The following is an 18,238-nucleotide window of genomic DNA, read 5'->3' as shown; positions in this document are numbered from 1 at the left end:
CATTTGTCAATAGGATGTGCACAAGGTTATCAGCTGATGTGGCACTGAGATGAGCTTGGATCGACTTTATGGACTGCTTTAACAGTGTGCTCAATTCGTTTAGAGAAATCATACAGTCATGGTCATTGTTTTATGATGTTATGTTAATTCCTCCTTCAAACTTTGCTCTTAAAAGCTAACTTTAAGGTCATGATATCGTCCAGTTGTCTAACAGTATTGGTTCCAAGAAATGCCCCTCTTACCTAAAGGATAATGACAGACAACATAAACATAAGGGAAGCACCCGTCACAATATAACCTTGGAGATATCACCTCTCATCTGGGCATGCTCCATCAGATCCAATTACAGAGACCAGGGATTAGACAGTCGGTGTGTCCTAGCTTAACATATGACGCCGAAAAGGACGCGTACAACCTGTGGCAAAGAAAAAAGGGGCAGAGGGTGAAATGTAAGGAAACAACTATTAGAAGAAGAACAAGCAGTAGCTCGGCTGAGCAAAGAGCCTCTAAAAGTCGAGTGGGTCACAAAAATAAAGAATAATTTATTTCAAGACATTTAGAGGACATTTGTGTTTAAAAAAAAACAGTTTTACAAGTTGGATTCAGGTGGGAATGAGAAGCTGAGTGAGTTTTTCTTCAGGTAAGAAATCATAATTAATGGATCTACTCATTGTTGAATTATTCTTAAAATGCTTTATTAATTGTCCTCTCTGCTAAAGACAAAAATAATTTAAAATAAATCAACTATGGTTTTATTTAAGTTCCATTTTTTATGAATCATTCTTCGTCAGGAGTTAGCTTCTTTGATGTCCCCAGATGGCCCGACTGTATTAATATTACACTGGTCTCAACTAAAAATCTGAGGACAGGCTGTGCAGCTTGTTTCCACTCTCATTCCACTCCAGTCACAGTTACGTTCATACTCGAGTGTGATTGTGGCAACTGAGATTGTGAAAAATAGCAGGCCCACACTCTCTGAACCAGTTTTCCTTTCTGTGTTTACTTCTCCTTCATGCCATCTTTTTCAACCTCTTTTCATTCACTAAACATCCCTATATTTCTTCAATCTGTCCTCATTCCCTTGCCTCCTTCTTTCCTGCTTTCACATTACCCCCCTTTCTACCATCTAGCCATCCATCTTCCCTCTGCCTTTGCACCTACCTCTATACTTTACACCCCACCCCCCAAAATGTCCTCGGTCTAGCTGTTTACCAAGCATCCACTCTGTCATCTGCACTGTGACTGATGCTGTTCCAGTGCAATCTCTCTGCACAGTGTCACCACTCTGCTTTCAAAATTCAATCATTTAGTGAAACTGCAGTCGTGAACCATCTCTCATCTCCACCATTCTGGCTCTGACTGAGAGGCACCATTGGCAGTGCCCACTGATGCCCTGCCTAGATATTAAACTCTTTGGACACTTCAAGCATTTTAACTCTGATGTGTTTTGATGGCTTCCACTGGTCTCTTGGGGATGATAGCAGTCACAGTCCTATTTTGGGATATGGTGGGGGGAAGTTTTCCGTTGGGCCAAACTCAAGCAGATCTAGGCCAAGCTGTGACACCTGCGACTAGACATTTACTACTTCCTGAGCTGTTGAATGGATAATGGTATGAACAGATCGCAGTATATTTAAAGGGGATTTGGCCAGTGGCAGATACACATAACACACAAACTCAAGGTCTAGAATTGACAGCAAAGACATGGTAAAGTCTGGGAGGTCTGGGCCTCTTTGCTTAGGCTGCTGCCCCCGCGACCCGGCCCCGGACAAAGCGGATGAAGATGGATGGATGGACATGGTAAAGTCTTCACTGTCTAAAATGTACATGTTGGCATTTATGATTACTTTATGAATACTGGTCAATTATTTATCTAAGGTAAACTCATTTATAGTTAACAGATTTCTTTCTTTCCTGCTGCATGAGGATTCACGCTCCAGATCCTGCATGCCTATTTTCCTACTAAACTTACCTGCTGGTGTTTCTTCCCCTCCTGGTGATCGGTCAGTCCTCACATTCCTTCCTAATTTTTATCATTTTCTCTCTGAATTTTTCAAACCCACCTGCCAACCAGATTCTCTCATTTTCCTTTCCTCAACTTTTGCCATCGGCATTGGGTAACACTTCAGTTGTCTTCTTTTTCTTTTTTTAGGATGATTGTGTTTTATGCCAGAGCACATTAGCAAATCCCTGGACTCAAGCAAGCCAGCCCACATGCGAGATGATCCACCCTGGCTAATACTGGGCTCAGATGTTCATTTGGGCGTAGTGCAGACAAACCGCTTGTTTCATCGGCAAAGCCCCACTCCAGAGTTTAATCCAGACTTTTTTGCATCAACAGTGTCAGATGCAGATTGCTTTTTTAAATGATAAGAGACACCATAAAAACATAGTTTTTCTTTTCTGTAGTGGTTGACAAGCTTTTCTGAAACCTCTCTCTTCCTTTCTTTCTTTGCCTTATTCTAGACATCTTAGATCCAGATCACAAGAGACCAGACAGGAACAGTTCGTCTGTGTTTGTATAGTCTGGCCTCCTGCTATCTCTGTGCTTTATATTGATATTCTAATTTGAGACTTTCCTCTTTCGGGATGTGTGCTAACCTTTAGTTACATTTTAAAGCTAAGGGACCTCAGCACCACAGTAAAGCAGTTTTTAAAGCGGCTTTCATGGGTAATTGTAGATGGTAGAAACAAATTTCCAATGTGATCATTTCCTTAGAGCACTTCTTGTTGTGACTCTTCCCTAATTTGGACAGCCTTCCTGAACTGTACATCAGACCTGCTTGGAGATGGATGAAGCTCAGGGGCACAGTTAGAAGGGTAAGGATTTTAGAAGTCATTTTACTCTCAATCCATCCAGTAGATTTCATGTAAACCTCTTACAGTCAGTTTAACAAAGAGAATGCATTATAGCCAAAAGTTCAAGCACAACTGAGTTAACTGAGCTGTATTTGTAAAAGCCGTCAGATATACCAGTTTATCAGTTTACAAGTTACTTAAAGTCAATCTCATTCTGTCTTTCGCACATCAGATTTTTTTATCATGCTCTGATTAAATCCATCCATCCTCATCTATCGTCTTTGCCCCTTTAGCCCTACCTCTCTGCATGCCTATGTCAAGACTGCACAGTACAACAACCTGACATTGCTTATACACTGCTATCCAAGCAAAGCAAAGCAAATCATATTGCCTCCTCGAGCATTTGTCCCATAGCTCTCTCTAATGTAGATAGCGGCAAACACAGATAGCAGCAATCTGCAGAAAGCACTGGGTTCCCCCCCTCCACTTCTCTAATCCACAATCTGTCAATAATAGGCTGATGCCTGACAAGATGTGGCGGAAAGAAATAGGAAGCCCATTGAAATGTTACAAAGGTTTGATGTGTGATGTCAGGTAGTCCCCCCCCTTAAACATGACACCCTCTTCAAGCTCGGACTGCCGAGCGGGGAAATGCAATCTCTTATCTTGTCACTCTTATTGCGGGTGAGGTGGGGGCCGTGGGAGCCTAGTAAAACGAGAGAGAAGGGGAGCAGACACAGGAGGACAGAATGCATGAAGATGGAGTTTTATAAGATAAGTGTATTGTGGAAGCAGAAATAAAGGCAAGAAGGATGGCAAAACTAGGAGAGATGAAGTCAAGAAAGGTGGAAGGTGAAGGAAGTGAAGAGCGATTTTTTTAGTAAATCTGACAGGAGCAAAAATCCTATTCTACACAGTTCAGTGTGAACATCTAGAGCACGGGAGCAGGACGAGAAGGAAGGCGGTCGAGATGATGCATAATATAGAAGGATGGGGAGGAGAAAGGATGTAGGTTTAGGAGAGGGATGAAAGCAGTGAATAGGAGCCCATACAGACTGAGGTGGAAATAAATGAAGAGGGGGGGAAAAAAACACAAGCGCTTGACATACACAAGTTTTGCTTCCTGGCCAGAAAGGCTTCTTGTCACAGACAAGAAAAAATGAGAGAGAAAGAGAGAGAGAGGGAGATAATATAGGGAATTTAATCCTAAACCCGCACCGTGCCGCATCTCATAACTCATAATGTGCTACACATTCAATGCTGGCCTGGCTGACGCTGCTCCAGGTCTAGATCCAAATTGGGAAACAGGCAAGAAAAGCAATATGTTTTAATGAGCTTGGGAAACTACAGGGAGAGACTACATTTCAGTCCCCAGCTGAAAATATTTACAAACCCCTGCTAACAGCCCTCGTCTGACACTTGAATTACATGGAGCCCTCAGAAATTAATGCGCTAAGCAAACAGACACCGTGTTACCTATTGCTCAGTATTTCCATGGTGGGAAGCTGCGGCGCGAACATAAAGCCTTTGGCAGGCAGCTCCGAATGATGCACTGCCTTGTAATGAATTTGATTTCATCCTGCCATTTCAGGCAATAAACATACAAGCTTAAGATGCACGGGGTTGTAAATTTTAGCTGGAACACTCTTTTTTCGTTTGGGGTGTGAAGATTGGTTAGCGAGCAGTCTGACAGGGTTGGACAAGAGGTTTGCTGTATATTAACATAAGGCAATGCATATTTGAAATTATAAAATGGGAGAGGATCTCTTAAAAACCTAAAGGCTAACTTACAGACTTGAGGTGAAGGGCTTATATTATGACGCTAAACTGAATTTCTTTAATGAACAGGCGTTTGGTATAGTAGAGATGTTAGCAAATTGAAAAGGAGGAAGGAAGATGACAAAATAGAGAAGAAGATGAAGGTGTAGCGCGGAGAGAAGTGGATTAACGATGTCACTCACTGGAACAGGTTCTGAAGAAAGGCAAATGTGCACGTGAGCGTGTGTGGAGGTTCGTTACGTAGGGCGCAGCAACAGAGGCTAACCTGTCCTGTCAATTCCGAAATTAGCAGCACTCTTCTTGGGTCTCAAAGAGTCGGCGGGAAGATTTTCCAATCAAATTCAATAATTTCTACGTCAAATAATAAAATCCTTTTTCATGCAGCATTTTATAACTTTGGTGGATTTTCCAGCATCTATAAATTATTCACACACAGCAGTTGCACTAAGCCAGACTTTTACGACTCCAATTCAAAAGAAATCCATATTAGTCTCACTGCACTGCACACATTTTTTTCTATTTTAGTGAATAACCATAAAACAAAGGCGCAAACTAAATTGCTGCTGATCCCTGGTCTTGTTTCACTGTTTCAGAATTTAAAAATCACTTAGCAGACCTGTTACGGCAGATGATACATAAAAGCCCAAAAGCTGGCTGTAGATCTTCTACTGATGCAGATGAGAGTGAACATGAACAAGAGACAACATCATAAATTAGCAGGATAGATTATAGATCAGTATAAATGTGATGCCTATTTGTGTTGTTTTATTTTTTTTAACATAGCTATATAGAGGAAACAACAACACAGCTTTAAGCGATGCCGTGTGCCAGTTGTCCACATATACTGCAGCTACAACACTGCTAGGGGTGTGTATGTATCTGTTCAACAGAAGACTAAATCTGCTCTCTTTTTGTACTTGCTTGCCAGCTGAAGGTGTTATGAGTTGATAAGATTAGGATTTCACTCAAGGATTCTTACTTTAACTCTCTAGCCAAGGTTAACATGTGCACCTGAATGTGTGTTTCCCACAGACAAGTGTATTAGTGTGTGTTTAGCTCCTTGTAATTGCCAGTAAGTTGAAACGTGCATGTGAATTTTGAGCATCTCTGCACAACTGTGTGTATTTTCTACAGTGTCTACTACAATTTTCTAGTAGATGTGTTTTAAATTTTCATAGCCTCGGGGTCCTTGCTCTCTGATTAAATGTCTGTCCTTCGTATCCGTTAATGCTTTGCTCTGTGTTCACTTAAACACATACAGGGAGAGCAGAATTATTAGGCAAGTTGTATTTTTGAGGAATAATTTTATTATTGAACAACAACCATGTTCTCAATGAACCCAAAAAACTCATTAATATCAAAGTTGAATGTTTTTGGAAGTAGTTTTTAGTTTGTTTTTAGTTTTAGCTATTTTAGGGGGATATCTCTGTGTGCAGGTGACTATTACTGTGCATAATTATTAGGCAACTTAACAAAAAACAAATATATACCCATTTCAATTATTTATTTTCACCAGTGAAACCAATATAACATCTCCACATTCACAAATATACATTTCTGACATTCAAAAACAAAACAAAAACAAATCAGCGACCAATATAGCCACCTTTCTTTGCAAGGACACTCAAAAGCCTGCCATCCATGGATTCAGTCAGTGTTTTGATCTGTTCACCATCAACATTGCGTGCAGCAGCAACCACAGCCTCCCAGACACTGTTCAGAGAGGTGTACTGTTTTCCCTCCTTGTAAATCTCACATTTGATGATGGACCACAGGTTCTCAATGGGGTTCAGATCAGGTGAACAAGGAGGCCATGTCATTAGTTTTTCTTCTTTTATACCCTTTCTTGCCAGCCACGCTGTGGAGTACTTGGACGCGTGTGATGGAGCATTGTCCTGCATGAAAATCATGTTTTTCTTGAAGGATGCAGACTTCTTCCTGTACCACTGCTTGAAGAAGGTGTCTTCCAGAAACTGGCAGTAGGACTGGGAGTTGAGCTTGACTCCATCCTCAACCCGAAAAGGCCCCACAAGCTCATCTTTGATGATACCAGCCCAAACCAGTACTCCACCTCCACCTTGCTGGCGTCTGAGTCGGACTGGAGCTCTCTGCCCTTTACCAATCCAGCCACGGGCCCATCCATCTGGCCCATCAAGACTCACTCTCATTTCATCAGTCCATAAAACCTTAGAAAAATCAGTCTTGAGATATTTCTTGGCCCAGTCTTGACGTTTCAGCTTGTGTGTCTTGTTCAGTGGTGGTCGTCTTTCAGCCTTTCTTACCTTGGCCATGTTTTTCCACACGCTTCTTGCGACCCTGTTGACTATTTTGAATGAAACGCTTGATTGTTCGATGATCACGCTTCAGAAGCTTTGCAATTTTGAGACTGCTGCATCCCTCTGCAAGATATCTCATTATTTTTGACTTTTCTGAGCCTGTCAAGTCCTTCTTTTGACCCATTTTGCCAAAGGAAAGGACGTTGCCTAATAATTATGCACACCTGATATAGGGTGTTGATGTCATTAGACCACACCCCTTCTCATTACAGAGATGCACATCACCTAATATGCTTAATTGGTAGTAGGCTTTCGAGCCTATACAGCTTGGAGTAAGACAACATGCATGAAGAGGATGATGTGGACAAAATACTCATTTGCCTAATAATTCTGCACTCCCTGTACTGTATTACAGGAGCAGCCATAATCAAATCTGCATGAAGGCACTAGAATATATACAAATGTGCTATCACACACCAGCATCTGAGCTCACTGATGCACATCCCTATGTGCAAATGCATCTCCACTCAGAGAGACACATACAAACATGTTCAAAATTAAAAAAAACAAACAAACAAAAAATTACCCATCCAGACCGAGTGAGCTAAATCCAAAAGGAACTTTACTATGTAATTTTGGTTGAATAGCAGCAAGCCTCTGTGGTATAATGGCCACAATTCGGCTGAAGGCTGCTTCATTTCAGTATCAAAGTGGCTGTAATGAAGGCTGAATGACACTGGGGAAGGGCACAATAGCTCAGATATTGCTTCCAATTAATGTAGCTGATGTTAGAAGAAACATGAATTAGATCTTTCTAAGCTGAGCAATAGATGTAATTAAGTCCAATGACTGCTACATACTCTGTTTCTTTCCTTTTTAACCTGTCTTTCTTTGCACATTTCTGTTTTATGCCATCTGTTATTATATATCTCTGTGTCATCTACCCTCATCTTGCCATCTCCCCATACAGATAATACCACAGTATCTGTCTTGTTATGAGGATTTTAATATTCTGCTCATTTTCCTCTCCCTAGTTCAATCCGTGCCTTTGCCCATCACTTGGCATGCCTCTCTAACGATGAGCATAATGATCTACCTGTCTATCTTTGCTTCTTGTGAGGAAGTCTGTCCATCTGACTCGCTCCTTCTTGTCTCCTCTTGACTTCAGAAAATAAAAGCTTAGCCTGTTTGACACCAACAGGATTACCTAAGCAGACATGATCCTCTCACCTTTGTTCTCTGCAGCACCAACACTCCATATTAACATTCCAAAGGAAGTGGAGGAAGGCCTCTGATTTATGAACTAGGCTGTGTGTAAAAAAAGAAGGAAAGAAAAACAGTGGAACAGCAGGCACATATTAATTCTGCCTGCCAGAAGCAAAACCTACCACTGTCCAAAGGTACCCGCAGCTTTGTTCTTAATATGCTCTTCTGCATGTGCCATTTGTTTAAAAATGAAAGAATCAAAAGTCTAAAATAAACACACATTTTATGGACGGCTACATGCCTGGGAGCAATGACTTCCTGTGGTCTCTTTTTGTTGCTTGGCAACCTCATGACGACAAAGGTCAAGAAGTTACAGTAAAACGACCTGTACTTCATTCTGGGTGAGAGAAATTCTAATATTTTCATTTCTGTGTTAACTCTAAGTATCTGTGTGTGAGTGTTACACCCAAGCAGTGTGTGGATGCACCTTGCTGACCTTGCTTACTATGATTAGCTGTGTTTATTTTATTTTAATGGTTAGCCACAGTTCTGTGTTCTCGAATAGTCCAGAACACAACACCTTTTTTGTATTTGCTTTTGTTGCAATTAGAAACAAGAAATACAATACAATAAAATATAACTTTATTTATATAGCACATTTAAAAACCAACAGTATACCAAAGTGCTTCACAATAAAACAGCAGGTTAAAACATGAATAATATAAGACCATTAACAAACTACTGAATATGCTAACAGGTCAATGGCACTAATTACACAAAAATAAAAGTGAATATCAAATCAAGCTTGCTAAAAACAAAGGTTTTAAGTAGAAGATATATAATAAAGGCGTTAACTAACCAGGAAAGAAAGATTAAATAAGTGAGTTTTTAATCGTGATTTAAATAATTGGATGGAGTCACGCGAATAGTAATGGGAAGGTTGTTCCACGGGTTGGGTGCAACCAGGTCAAACGCACAGTCACCTCTGGTCTTAAGCCGAGATCTAGGCTGCACCAAGAGTAACTGGTCAGAAAAAACAGAGAATAATCCTTCTGACTTAAATACATAAAACAAATTCCTATTTCTCCCGAAGAAAGTCATTTTTATAGTGTAGCATCTATGTGCCAACACAGAGGGTTGTAGCTGAAGTGCAGACTTTAATTTAAGGGATTTAGCTGCTGAAAATCGATTACCAGCAGGGGGAGATAATATATTTAAAGCCACAAAGTCAGTAGTGAGCAAAAACCGCATTGAGTACATTCCAGGGTCCTTAATCGCCGGAAACGATTAAGTTGGCGGATAATATTTATATACATGTAAATGTGTTAATAATGTCTGTTTAAACACTTTCCCGTGATTATTTTCATGTTAGCTTGAAATAAAATATCTGCTCCCTCTGTTGTTAATGCAGCTTACTGCAACTTCGGTGTACATTTTTTTTTGGAGAAGCAAAGTGTGAAATGGACACGGTGCACCGGCGTGTTCATTACAAGCTTTGCCGTGATATTGGGTTGCTAGAAACTATAGGCATTCCTATATAGTGCATTTTCTTTGAGGCTTTTGGACAAATCTTTCAGAAGAAGCTTCAAACTGATCAGGAGTCTGAGGGACTATTGGGATATTGATTGGATTGAACTCAGTTACTCTGCCATCTATTTTTATCTTCGTTGCTTGTGGGCATGCTCCATGGTCACGGTCAAGAACATACAGGCTCATTTTTGTACTAAAAACTTGGCCTTCTCAAATGAACATAAACAGATGGTATATGCTGTTGCAAATGTAATATATCTTTGATACGAATTGATGGCCATAATGTGTAGTTTGTAAGCTCCTGTGAGAACCTCCCTGGAAAAATTGCCTTAAATATTTAAAATTTCGCCAAAGTAATGTTTTACTTTCAGAAGCAGTCTAAATTATTGAACATATATGATACACAAACTGAAATGTGATGGAGTACCAGTTTATCAGTTCCTGGAACCAGGAGCTCAGAAAAATCACTTTTTATTGTTTTAACACATTCACATTATATTTATTTGAATGAAGTTTTGGATCAATTTTTACCTAATGTATGATACTATATTAACAGTTTCAAAAAATACACATCCAGTATTTGGTCAGACAATGTTAAACGTTTTCAGTTGACTTTGCTGTGCTTCAACAGTTTTATAAGCATCTTCTTTAATAAGTCAGTTAGCCTGCACTCCCTCCCCCCTTTAACTAACTAGGTGGTATATTGCCAGCACATACGCTGCAACAAATCTAGATAAATTGCTGTGTTCAGTAACATTATTTACATATTTGTTGGGTAATGAGAATTTCTATCATCGTGGACATCATGGTGTGTTCCAGTAAACAATATAGTGCAGAGAAACAAACGAAGGAAGCCATTTGGAGCTCTTGAATTTCATCATATCATCTGATAATTAGATTTCTTAATATAGTTTTTACCTTTAATTACTTGTTTACTGCCATGGGTGGTAGTTTCTACATATAGTGTATGGCAATAGGGCGAGTAATAGTCATAGAAGCCTGTTAAAACTAATTTAATATTTTATGATGCAATTTGGTGTGTGCTTGTATTTTATGCATGGGAAGAGTGCTTGTTCCAAGCCACATTGTTCTTTTTAAAATAAAAGTGTACTTTGAACAAAGGTAAAGGAGTACTTTTCAAAAAACACAAAAGTCTGGGTTACTGTATTTGGTACCCCAAAAAGTTGATTCTGTTCACTTGGACGTAGCATTTTCAGTGGTAGAAACATTTTGTCGCTCACCTGAGTGACTTCTACAGAATTCATGACATACAGTTGTGATCCCCCACTACTCCCACACCAACATTCACAACACTGAAACTAAGAATCTGAGGTTGATTAAATGTTAATATTATACAGATGAACACAACATTTGAACACCCCATTCACTATTGCAAGTGATGATAAGCCAATTTATGCATTCAATTTGTTAATAAGCCATAGTCAAGTTTGTCTGACTATGGCTTATTAACAACATCTGTTTTGCTCTTAATAACACATAATGCTGCTCAGTAGTGCGTGGTCCAGTGAGTTGTGATCCAGAGAGAAAAGCTAGAAATGAAGAAATACGTGTGACAGGTCAAACAGAAAAGCTTCCAACATGAGATAGGACATCAAAAACAAGCCATGTGAATTGAATGAGGGGATTAAAGTTGTTTACCAGGGATGCATACATGTCATGGTGCTAAGTGCAATGCTGAAGGTCAACAGTGACCCCTGATGCATGCCCCCTCGCCAGATAGTCTTATCATGGCCAGCACCATGTTTTCACAGCCATCTTTGTGGACGACTTCTTCACTAGCCCGGAGACGGTAACTGCAAGGTACATGGGAATAGCCAGGCACGTGAGAATACGCCAACTTCTACTCAGAAGTCACAAATGATGATTGGACAAAATACTAATTCTACCAGTTCTGCTATGAAACCAAGAGGAAGGTTCAAGTGAGCTGCCCTCTTGTCATCAGGTTGTTTCTCCTACAGTCTCATTTACTTTATGTTTATTAATGATGTCACAGTGGGATTTAATGATGTACTAAACTGCATTAAAGTTGTTCCTATTTTGTCAGACCACTGAAATTCACGAGGGAGCAGAGTATTAGAAGTTTTCAGATATTTAAATGTACAAAGCACAATGACCTCAGGGTTAAAGATAAGTAGCACTGTCATCATTTTGACAATGCCAAAAACAACAGAAAATGTAGCAGCTTTGTAAAGCAAAAATCGACAAGAAAGCTCTATTAGGTTTCACAAGTACTGGATTAGATTTAACACAGCACATCAAGCGGTATATACTGATTTTAATACATGAGACAAAATGGGAAATCTGCCCTCATTTTCTTGTTCTTACATCACAACTGTCTGCATAGTTTCCGTACAAAAATACAGACTTTATTAGCAGAAAGTATCATTTGTTTCAGTGTTTTCTTCAAAGCATCCACCCACTTGTTGTTCTGTAGTCATGTCTAGTTCTGTTTGAAATCTTTTAATCAGCAGGCAGCACATGTACCCGTGCTTGACTATTTAGAGGACAAATTGAAAGGACACAGCTCTGCAAAGGCAAATCTGAATATCATGAGCTCATCGTGCCATTTTGGTATTAAAAATGAATCATGAAAGCATTTTTAAAATGATCAATAGATACCGATTTGGGTGTGCATGGTTAAGATTTAATGGAAATAAGTTTGCCGTGGCAAACGTAGGCAAAGTTTTTAGAATATTTCAGTTTATTGTGAAATAAAACACTTTATACATTGATTCAGATACCAGCTAAGGGAAGGTGCAAAGACAATAACACTGTTAATATAAACTCATCACAAAACTTAATATTGAATATTGAGGTTTTGCCATATTTTCCATTCTTGTTTATAGTCATAGACATGTGACATATGATTTTACCAGGTTTCTGGTCTCATACTCAAGTTAGAAAGAGAAAAATATATACGCAACGTAAATCGACTTAGGCTCTCTGTGGACCTCTGGGGTCAAATTTCTATTTATGGAGCCATCAACCGCCTATACAAATCACCTGCACATATACTGAAACGTAGCTTGTGTTTTGTCCAAAGGTAAAAGCACTGCTTAATGGATGATTGCATGAATGTCGTGGTACGCACTTCTTTCACATACACTGATGTTTAAATAAAGGAAGGATCAGACAGGTCACTTACAGAAACCACTCCATCCATTAGTGCTATTGTTTATGCTCTTAAGGGGTTTAGGCAGCTGCAATTGAATCCACTGGGGAAGAGATCTACACCCTGAAACAGTCAAATACACGGTGGACACAGAGAGCGATAACCATTAATGCTGACATTCATAATTAGGAAAGTTAACCTCTCCTGCATGTCTTCAGATGGTGCAAAAAAACCTGATATAGCATAACAAAACAAGGTCTGCTCCATTGCAGGAGGGGGGTGTGGCGCCATTGCTGTTCCTGGCTGCTGCAATGTTTAATATCCAGTTCATTATCTTAATCGGGTGTGTTGGAGCAGGGATTTAAGTCCCCAGGAGAACCTGTATAGATTAACATTTCAAGACCACTGACTGCTGGGGTATTAGATAAACAGAAAAGGATGGATGGAATATATAAATAATCAAACCTTCCACTCACGTGAACTTGTACTAACTTCCAGGAAATGGACAAAAAACTTTTAGGAAGAAAGAACATGATTGGACCATAAGGATGTTCTGTTTTTGCCCAGAATCTGGTCCGAGGGGAACATTTAGGAGTCAAGAGGTCAGTTCAGGGTCAAAAATATTGGATATGTGTTTATGTAAGTGTTCATATCTGTCCACGTGCATGCTTGTGTGCATGTATCTCGGGAGCATGGAGAGTACTTTGAGACATTCTAATGGAGTAACCGGATGAAATAGCAGTCCAAAATTTGAATGCCAGAAATGTGATGTCCTCCTCTGTTTCACATTCATGTTAGAACTGTACACACCTTGTTTCTACCTTGCATATTGTATTTCCATGTATGTTTGCATGCTTCAATAAATCACTGCATTTCGCATTTTCTGAGCAAAACATGCAGCAGGGCAGTGGTTCATAACATTTTCACAGAAAATCATGTAATTTTGGTATTCTTGTAGCACATTGTTGACTTGAGGTAACAATCCCATTTCTGGTGGTGATGTTGGTGTTGGTGAGGGTTCACTGCTGACAGGGAGGCCCAAACTCCAACGCTGCTGGGTGATTTTTTTTTTTTTTTTCAAAAACTAAAAATTCATGTCCCTGAGGACTCTCAGTAAGAAATGAAACAGTCAGGGAAAATACTAATACTAGCCCTAAAAGAGGTACATTAGGTGGGTTGAGAGAAAGTGAGACAAAGACAAAACAAACCGGTGGAATAAAAGTGTAAAACAAAAACAGCTGGTGAAAAAGGTGGACCTAGTGAAGTTTAGTCGGCACTGCTGAAATAGAAAGGGTATCATAAAGAAGTACAGTGAGATGAGGAAATATGAGAGGAGACAAAGTGACAAAGTGAAAGAGAATTGTGGCCGTAAAAATGTTTTTATATCTGTCTTCACTAGTATAGGAAGATGAATAAAATACCTTAAAAACATTTTTCCAAGGTTGATTGATTTAAAAGACAGTGGTTGGGCTGGAGCATGAGATCAAATGAGGCTTAGGAAAGAATAGGATGTATTGGTTCTACACATAGGTGACCTGCAAGAAGATGCCGATTGCCTCTTTCATCATATTAGTTAATTTTCAGTATATGTCTATGTGGCGGGCAGTGTTGGGGAGTAACGGAATACATGTACCGCCGTTACGTATTTAAAATACAAAATATGAGTAACTGTATTCCGTTACAGTTACCGTTTAAAAAGGTGGTGTTCAGAATACAGTTACTTTGTTGAAATAAACGGATTACACGGCGGTCTTTTCCCAAGGTTCAAGGTTCTTTATTTGTCACATGCATAGTTATACAAGTATAACATACAGTGAAATGTAGCCGTTTCATATGTTAGGCTATGCCCTCTCTATTTTTGGTAATTCCACGCCGATGGAAACCCAAACAAAACATGCATTAAGAGGCTAAATGCCCGTGTCTCAATCTCATGTCTCATAATGACGTGAAGAAATATGTTTAAAAATGATTTCATATGAAGGCAATAGGCAGTGTTACAGGTATCGCCCTAAAGAATGTAGCCTCATGGGCAGTGTAGTCTGTGCTGCAGAGAGAATGGACTGCCATACCCGTTATGTGTCTGTGAGCGACAGGGAGGGAGAAAAAGGAAAGTCAAAGTACAAAGCAAAGTATGAGCTGTCACCGAGCAGAAACGGGAGCTGGAAGCATGTAAATATAATAATAACCACTGCAGCCAAAAAGAGTGCCTGACGAGCCCAGTTGTAAGTAAGCTATTAAGACTCGACTGTACACCGTGTTCGTGTTTTCCTCTGAAACAATATGTTCCGTTGGAGCAGCCTTTCAACGCCTCTCTCTGTCTCTCGCTAGCAAAGTTGACCCAGACAACAAAGTAAAGCTAGTTTTCGGCTACCAGCCCGACACAGAACATAACATATTGGCCAGAGGTCCCTTTACTACGGTTCGGAGCCGCGGACCTGTTTTATATACGCGCGGAATAGTTTTCTATATGAGATCGCTGCAAAAAGTGCAGCCTAATGTCTACCCTACCTACTGTTACTCATTTTATATTAAGATGTAAACATCTAGTTGGTATTGGCATGGCGAGTAGCCTTCAGTAATACTAATAAATCACACAGCAATAGTACATTCATGTAGTTGTAAAAAGCATGATAATATATTAAGTAATCCAAAGTATTCAGAATACGTTACTGTCACTGAGTAACGTAACGGAATACGTTACAGAATACATTTTGGGGCATGTATTCTGTAATCTGTAGTGGAATACATTTTAAAAGTAACCTTCCCAACGCTGGTGGCGGGTGTGGTTGGTGACCCGGGGCTCACTGGTGGCTGGACAGGCGCCTGCCGTCCAGGACCACGCAGCACTTCAACGCTCTGTTACAAGGCTGGTTGGAGGCCGGTTTGGCCAGCACGCCGACCTCCGGCTTCACAGTACTGTCGCACGCCTCCTCCTCCCCCTCCGATTGGCGAGGTGCCTCGCACCCCATAGCCTACAGCTCCACCTCCGGGTGGCGAATTCCCTCAGGCGCCTCCACACCCACCTCCGGCTGGTGAGTTCTGTTGCGCGCCTAAATCTCCAGCAATGGCATGGCAGGTTCCTCCCACGTACTCTGCGCACTGACCTCCGGCTCGAGCTGAGCAGGTGAGTGGGCTGGTGGTGGGCCTGGCATTTGCTCCGCGGCCCTCCTTTGGGGAGCAGCACAGTCAGCACAGACAGACTTTTGATTGCGGTTGCCGCTCAGGTGCGTCGGCCTTCTCTGCAGTGGCACCGCAAACCATGCCCCTCTGCAGTGTCTCTACATGGATATTTAAGGGTTAGCACAGCAACAGCGCCTGAAATTTTAATCACTGCCATAGTTTCATTTTTTACATGAATCAGTTTGACTTTAAGTGAAGCTTTTCAGTTTGGTTTAATTCATAGTTCCAGTCATTCATTAATGTGACAGCTTTACAAGCTAAATTTATACCTGCTTGATAAGACATACATGATGATAAATCAGTGACGAGTACTCACATGTGAAATATAAGTTACTGTCCTTCTAGTAAATGGGGGGTAAAAGGAACACTTTCCACTTTCATTATACTGGCAGGGGTCTAAGCCATCAGACGTACGACAGGACTGTTGAAAGAAAGAATGAAATGAACTGAGTGGAGAGATAAGTGCAGAGAGATAGAGGTTAACCTTTTTAAATCTTCTCTTGCTCATTTCATGGTCTCGGCTCGCCGAATCTGCCTCATCCTTAAAATAAGGTTTCGGTTCTTGCTGATTTTCTTTTTGGCTGTCTTTTCCAAAAGCATTCTAAGAAAAAAAGTAGACAGAGCTTTGACCTTTACATTTTCAAAATGTTTATTAGTGAAAACAAAATAGATGAGTTTTCTGCAGCATCTGCAAAGCTAGAGCACACAAAAAAACATACTTGCAGCCTCACTGTAAGCTTCACTTATTATTTTAGGAAATTATTATTGTTCATAATGATTTTTCATTTATTGCCCAGTGATTTGGACCCAACAGTAAAAGCTGTCACCCTTAAATCTACAGAAAGCTAATGTATAAAAACTTTGCACATATAAAGAGAGCTGTAGGAAATTGTTTAAGTCCTGCTCTAAACAGAAATTAGAACATTTCCTCGTTGTGTGTGTCTGCATGTGTGCCAGTGTTTAGTGGATGCCTTTTTGACAGCTCGAACAGCTTTTGGCCTTTTGGCTGACCACTGCAATCTGACCTCAGTGGCAGTTAATCAAAGCCTCATGCATGCTACCATTCATCATACTAACACACACAAATTATCTGGATTACATCTGCAGTGACATGTTTGCAACAGCCTACACACATATAAAAAAATAAAAAATAAAACCAGATCGACTGTGCCTTTGGGTGTGCCTAACAGCAAAGCCCAGCCTCAGTGTACTAGATTTATTAGAGGCTCCAAAACTACAGTATGTGGGGGTTACAGATATACATGAGTCAGCATATCTGTGTGTGTGTGTGTGTGTGTGTGTGTGTGTGTGTGTGTGTGTTATTTTTTTAATGGCTCAGTCACACAAGAGTGAAAATAGGATGGCAACCTGCTTGCAAGTAGGAAGGATCAGTGTTTCAATGTTTTGTTGTTGTTGTTGTCAGAGCAACTGCAAGTAGTTGTAGTAGTTGTGATACTCAACTGTTCAGCCAGAGGCTGAGTATCCAACATCCTCAACCTCTGGGCATCCAACTTCATTTGTGGGGCGCTCGCAACATGCAGTTTCCACAGATTTATCACAGTTAATCACTGTATTGTCACAAACAGATTGCATGTTATGGCCAACTCAGTTATGAATGCACAAATTGCTGATTATTTTCAGCGTGGTTTCACAAATGATGAAATCCTTGTGTTATTAGCTGAATCACATGGCCCTACTATCAGCAAACGTACTCTCGAAAGCGCCAATTGCTTAATGCCGTTTTGATGCATCAAAGTTGCTTTGAAAGTGACAGTCACAGACCTGGACCCCATCTTTGAAGCAATGATTACAAAGGCAGCAAGATCACAAGCTCATTGCATATGGTCATAGTATTTTTTTTTCTGTGGTCTCCAGCTAGTAGTTCCGGTAGACAGTTTATTTAGTATGCATATATAGCTTGGAGTTTAAAACTTTAAAGTTTGAGAGGTGAAACGATAGAAGCAGGATGCACACTAGAGCATGGTCATATGTGTTCTGTGCAAGAATTTTGCTGTATTTTTGAAATGAACAGTAAATCAATTTGAAACATATTTTACTAACAGGTAAATCCATACCCCGCTTTCATTTACTCCTTTGTGCCATAAGGCTTCACTGGTGAAAAAACATATATACATCAATGAACCACACTGTTGCACAGGTTATACAGCTATACAGACTAATAGAGGATATCACTTGTAACAGTCTCTGGAGAGACTTTCCTGCGAGGGCCAGGTTTATGGTCCCTCAGAAGTAGTTCCTAAGATGTTGTGCAGACATCAAAAATCAAACGTGTTTATAGTTGTTTCAAAGAGCCACACAGGAAGGGAGCCACAGA

The sequence above is a fragment of the Aulonocara stuartgranti genome, assembly GCF_965226115.1.
Source record: "Aulonocara stuartgranti genome assembly, chromosome: 14".
Taxonomy (NCBI): Eukaryota; Metazoa; Chordata; class Actinopteri; order Cichliformes; family Cichlidae; genus Aulonocara; species Aulonocara stuartgranti.
Note: the sequence above shows the minus strand (reverse complement) of the source record.